Raw genomic sequence first — 6,141 nt, 5'->3', positions numbered from 1 at the left:
GTTGTCTATGATGGTTTGAGCCCTGTTACGGCACCTGGAACAGGTATCTAAGGTGATCTGCGCCCTATTCCGGTACCCTGAACAGCTATCTAAGGTTGTCTGGTTGTCCTGCACACCATTTCGGCACATGAAACGGCAATCTAATGTGGTCTGCATCCTGCTCCAGCACCCGAAACGGTTGTCTATGATGGTTGGAGACCTGTTTCGCCAACCGGAACAGGTAACTAAGGTGGTCTGTGCCCTATTCCGGCAACCTAAACAGCTACCTGAGGTTGTCTGGGTGTCTTGCAAACCATTCCGGCACCTGAAACAGCAATCTAAGGTGGTCTGCATCCTGTTCCGGCACCCGGAGCGGTTGTCTATGATGGTTTGAGCCCTGTTCCGGCACCCGGAACAGGAATCTATGGTGGTCTGCCACCTATTCTGGCACCCTGAACAGCTATCTAAGGTTGTCTGGGTGTCCTGCACACCATTTCGGCACATGAAACGGCAATCTAATGTGGTTTGCATCCTGTTCCGGCACCCGGAACGGTTGTCTATGATGGTTGGAGCCCTGTTCCGGCACCTGGAACAGGTATGTAAGGTGGTCTGCGCCCTATTACGGTACCCTGAACAGCTATCTAAGGTTGTCTGGGTGTCCTGCACACCATTCCGGCACATGAAACAGCTATCTAAGGTGGTCTGCAACCTGTTCCGGCACCCGGAACGGTTGTCTAAGATGGTTTGAGCCCTGTTCCGGCACCCAGAACAGGTATCTAAGGTGGTCGGCGCCCTATTCCGGTACCCTGAACAGCTATCTAAGGTTGTCTGGTTGTCCTGCACACCATTTCGGCACATGAAACGGCAATCTAATGTGGTCTGCATCCTGTTCCGGCACCCGGAACGGTTGTCTATGATGGTTGGAGCCCTGCTCCGGCACCCGGAACAGGGATCTAAGGTGGTCTGCGCCCTATTCTGGCACCCTGAACAGCTATATAAGGTTATCTGGGTGTCCTGCACACGTTTCCGGCACATGAAACAGTTATCTAAGGTGGTATGCATCCTGTTCCGGCACCCGGAACAGTTGTATAAGCTGGTCTGCGCCCTGTTTCGGCAACCGGAACAGGTAACTAAGGTGGTCTGCGTCCTATTCCGGCAACCTAAACAGCTACCTAAGGTTGTCTGGGTGTCCTGCAAACCATTCCGGCACCTGAAACAGCAATCTAAGGTGGTCTGCATCCTGTTCCGGCACCCGGAGCTGTTGTCTATGATGGTTTGAGCCCTGTTCCGGCACCCGGAACAGGAATCTATGGTGGTCTGCCTCCTATTCTGGCACCCTGAACAGCTATCTAAGGTTGTCTGGGTGTCCTGCACACCATTTCGGCACATGAAACGGCAATCTAATGTGGTCTGCATCCTGTTCCGGCACCCGGAACGGTTGTATAAGCTAGTATGCGCCCTGTTCCGGCACCCGGGACAGGTATCTATGGTGGTCTGCCCCCTATTCTGGCACCCTGAACAGCTATCTAAGGTTGTCTGGGTGTCCTGCACACCATTTCGGCACATGAAACAGCTATCTAAGCTGGTATGCATCCTGTTCCGGCACCCGGAACGGTTTTCTATGATGGTTTGAGCCCTGTTCTGGCAACCGGGACGGGTATCTATGGTGGTTTGCCCCCTATTAAGGGACCCTGAACAGCTATATAAGGTTGTCTGGGTGTTCTGCACACCATTTCGGCACATGAAACAGCTATCTAAGCTGGTATGCATCCTGTTCCGGCACCCGGAACGGTTGTCTATGATGGTTGGTGCCCTGTTCCGGCACCTGGAACAGGTATCTAAGGTGGTCTGCGCCATATTCTGGTACCCTGAACAGCTATCTAAGGTTGTCAGAGTGTCCTGCACACCATTCCGGCACATTAAACGACAATCTAATGTGGTCTGCATCCTGTTCCGGCACCCGGAACGGTTTTCTATGATGGTTTGAGCCCTGTTCTGGCAACCGGGACAGGTATCTATGGTGGTCTGCCCCCTTTTCTGGCACCCTGAACAGCTATCTAAGGTTGTCTGGGTGTCCTGCACACCATACCGGCACATGAAACAGCTATCTAAGGTGGTCTGCATCCTGTTCCGGCACCCGGAACGGTTGTCTATGATGGTTTGAGCCCTGTTACGGCACCTGGAACAGGTATCTAAGGTGATCTGCGCCCTATTCCGGTACCCTGAACAGCTATCTAAGGTTGTCTGGTTGTCCTGCACACCATTTCGGCACATGAAACGGCAATCTAATGTGGTCTGCATCCTGCTCCGGCACCCGAAACGGTTGTCTATGATGGTTGGAGCCCTGTTTCGCCAACCGGAACAGGTAACTAAGGTGGTCTGTGCCCTATTCCGGCAACCTAAACAGCTACCTGAGGTTGTCTGGGTGTCTTGCAAACCATTCCGGCACCTGAAACAGCAATCTAAGGTGGTCTGCATCCTGTTCCGGCACCCGGAGCGGTTGTCCATGATGGTTTGAGCCCTGTTCCGGCACCGGAACAGGAATCTATGGTGGTCTGCCACCTATTCTGACACCCTGAACAGCTATCTAAGGTTGTCTGGGTGTCCTGCACACCATTTCGGCACATGAAACGGCAATCTAATGTGGTCTGCATCCTGTTCCGGCACCCGGAACGGTTGTATAAGCTAGTATGCGCCCTGTTCCGGCACCCGGGACAGGTATCTATGGTGGTCTGCCACCTATTCTGGCACCCTGAACAGCTATCTAAGGTTGTCTGGGTGTCCTGCACACCATTTCGGCACATGAAACAGCTATCTAAGCTGGTATGCATCCTGTTCCGGCACCCGGAACGGTTTTCTATGATGGTTTGAGCCCTGTTCTGGCAACCGGGACAGGTATCTATGGTGGTCTGCCCCCTATTCTGGCACCCTGAACAGCTATCTAAGGTTGTCTGGGTGTCCTGCACACCATTTCGGCACATGAAACAGCTATCTAAGCTGGTATGCATCCTGTTCCGGCACCCGGAACGGTTGTCTATGATGGTTGGAGCCCTGTTCCGGCACCTGGAACAGGTATCTAAGGTGGTCTGCGCCCTATTCCGGTACCTTGAACAGCTATCAAAGGTTGTCTGGGTGTCCTGCACACCATTCCGGCACATGAAACGACAATCTAATGTGGTCTGCATCCTGTTCCGGCACCCAGAACGGTTTTCTAAGATGGTTTGAGCCCTGTTCTGGCAACCGGGACAGGTATCTATGGTGGTCTGCCCCCTTTTCTGGCACCCTGAACAGCTATCTAAGGTTGTCTGGGTGTCCTGCACACCATTCCGGCACATGACACAGCTATCTAAGGTGGTCTGCATCCTGTTCCGGCACCTGGAACGGTTGTCTATGATGGTTTGAGCCCTGTTGCGGCAACCGGAACAGGTATCTAAGGTGATCTGCGCCCTATTCCGGTACCCTGAACAGCTATCTAAGGTTGTCTGGTTGTCCTGCACACCATTTCAGCACATGAAACGGCAATCTAATGTGGTCTGCATCCTGTTTCGGCACCCGGAACGGTTGTCTATGATGGTTGGAGCCCTGTTCTGGCACCCGGAACAGGGATCTAAGGTGGTCTGCGCCCTATTCTGGCACCCTGAACAGCTATATAAGGTTATCTGGGTGTCCTGCACACGTTTCCGGCACATGAAACAGCTATCTAAGGTGGTATGCATCCTGTTTCGGCACCCGGAACAGTTCTATAAGCTGGTCTGCGCCGTTTCGGAAACCGGAACAGGTAACTAAGGTGGTCTGCGCCCTATTCCGGCAACCTAAACAGCTACCTAAGGTTGTCTGGGTGTCCTGCAAACCATTCCGGCACCTGAAACAGCAATCTAAGGTGATCTGCCTCCTGTTCCGGCACCCGGAACGGTTGTCTATGATGGTTTGAGCCCTGTTCCGGCACCCGGAACAGGAGTCTATGGTGGTCTGCCACCTATTCTGGCACCCTGAACAGCTATCTAAGGTTGTCTGGGTGTCCTGCACACCATTTCGGCACATGAAACGGCAATCTAATGTGGTCTGCATCCTGTTCCGGCACCCAGAACAGTTGTATAAGCTAGTATACGCCCTGTTTCGGCAACCGGAACAGGTAACTAAGGTGGTCTGCGCCCTATTCCGGCAACCTAAACAGCTACCTAAGGTTGTCTGGGTGTCCTGCAAACCATTCCGGCACCTGAAACAGCAATCTAAGGTGGTCTGCATCCTGTTCCGGCACCCGGAGCGGTTGTCTATGATGGTTTGAGCCCTGTTCCGGCACCCGGAACAGGAATCTATGGTGATCTTCCACCTATTCTGGCACCCTGAACAGCTATCTAAGGTTGTCTGCGTGTCCTGCACACCATTTCGGCACATGAAACGGCAATCTAATGTGGTCTGCATCCTGTTCCGGCACCCGGAACGGTTGTCTATGATGGTTGGAGCCCTGTTCCGGCACCTGGAACAGGTATCTAAGGTGGTCTGCGCCCTATTCCGGTACCCTGAACAGCTATCAAAGGTTGTCTGGGTGTCCTGTACACCATTCCGGCACATGAAACGACAATCTAATGTGGTCTGCATCCTGTTCCGGCACCCGGAACGGTTTTCTATGATGGTTTGAGCCCTGTTCTGGCAACCGGGACAGGTATCTATGGTGGTCTGCCCCATTTTCTGGCACCCTGAACAGCTATCTAAGGTTGTCTGGGTATCCTGCACACCATTCCGGCACATGAAACTGCTATCTAAGGTGTTCTGCATCCTGTTCCGGAACCCGGAACGGTTGTCTATGATGGTTGGAGCCCTGTTCCGGCACCTGGAACAGGTATCTAAGGTGATCTGCGCCCTATTCCGGTACCCTGAACAGCTATCTAAGGTTGTCTGGTTGTCCTGCACACCATTTCGGCACATGAAACGGCAATCTAATGTGGTCTGCATCCTGTTCCGGCACCCGGAACGGTTGTCTATGATGGTTGGAGCCCTGTTCCGGCACCTGGAACAGGTATCTAAGGTGGTCTGCGCCCTATTCCGGTACCCTGAACAGCTATCTAAGGTTGTCTGGGTGTCCTGCACACCATTCCGGCACATGAAACGACAATCTAATGTGGTCTGCATCCTGTTCCGGCACCCGGAACGGTTTTCTGTGATGGTTTGAGCCCTGTTATGGCAACCGGGACAGGTATCTATGGTGGTCTGCACCCTTTTCTGGCACCCTGAACAGCTATCTAAGGTTGTCTGGTTGTCCTGCACACCATTTCGGCACATGAAACGCCAATCTAATGTGGTCTGCATCCTGTTTCGGCACCCGGAACGGTTTTCTATGATGGTTTGAGCCCTGTTCTGGCAACCGGGACAGGTATCTATGGTGGTCTGCCCCCTTTTCTGGCACCCTGAACAGCTATCTAAGGTTGTCTGGGTGTCCTGCACAGCATTTCGGCACATGAAACGCCAATCTAATGTGGTCTGCATCCTGTTCCGGCACCCGGAACAGTTGTCTATGATGGTCTGAGCCCTGCTCCGGCACCCGGAACAGGGATCTAAGGTAGCCTGCACCCTATTCCGGCACCCTGAACAGCTATATAAGGTTGTCTGGGTGTCCTGCACAAGTTTCCGGCACATGAAACAGTTATCTAAGGTGGTATGCATCCTGTTCCGGCACCCGGAACAGTTGTATAAGCTGGTCTGCGCCCTGTTCCGGCAACCGGAACAGGTAACTAAGGTGGTCTGCGCCCTATTCCGGCAACCTAACAGCTACCTAAGGTTGTCTGGGTGTCCTGCAAACCATTCCGGCACCTGAAACAGCAATCTAAGGTGGTCTGCATCCTGTTCCGGCACCCGGAACAGTTATCTATGATGGTCTGAGCCCTGCTCCGGCACCCGGAACAGGGATCTAAGGTAGTCTGCACCCTATTCCGGCACCCTGAACAGCTATATAAGGTTATCTGGGTGTCCTGCACACGTTTCCGGCACATAAAATAGTTATCTAAGGTGGTATGCATCCTGTTCCGGCACCCGGAACAGTTGTATAAGCTGGTCTGCGCCCTGTTCCGGCAACCGGAACAGGTAACTAAGGTGGTCTGCGCCCTATTCCGGCAACCTAAACAGCTACCTAAGATTGTCTGGGTGTCCGGCAAACCATTCCGGCAC

The sequence above is a fragment of the Pseudophryne corroboree genome, chromosome 9, assembly GCF_028390025.1.
Source record: "Pseudophryne corroboree isolate aPseCor3 chromosome 9, aPseCor3.hap2, whole genome shotgun sequence".
Taxonomy (NCBI): domain Eukaryota; kingdom Metazoa; phylum Chordata; class Amphibia; order Anura; family Myobatrachidae; genus Pseudophryne; species Pseudophryne corroboree.
Note: the sequence above shows the minus strand (reverse complement) of the source record.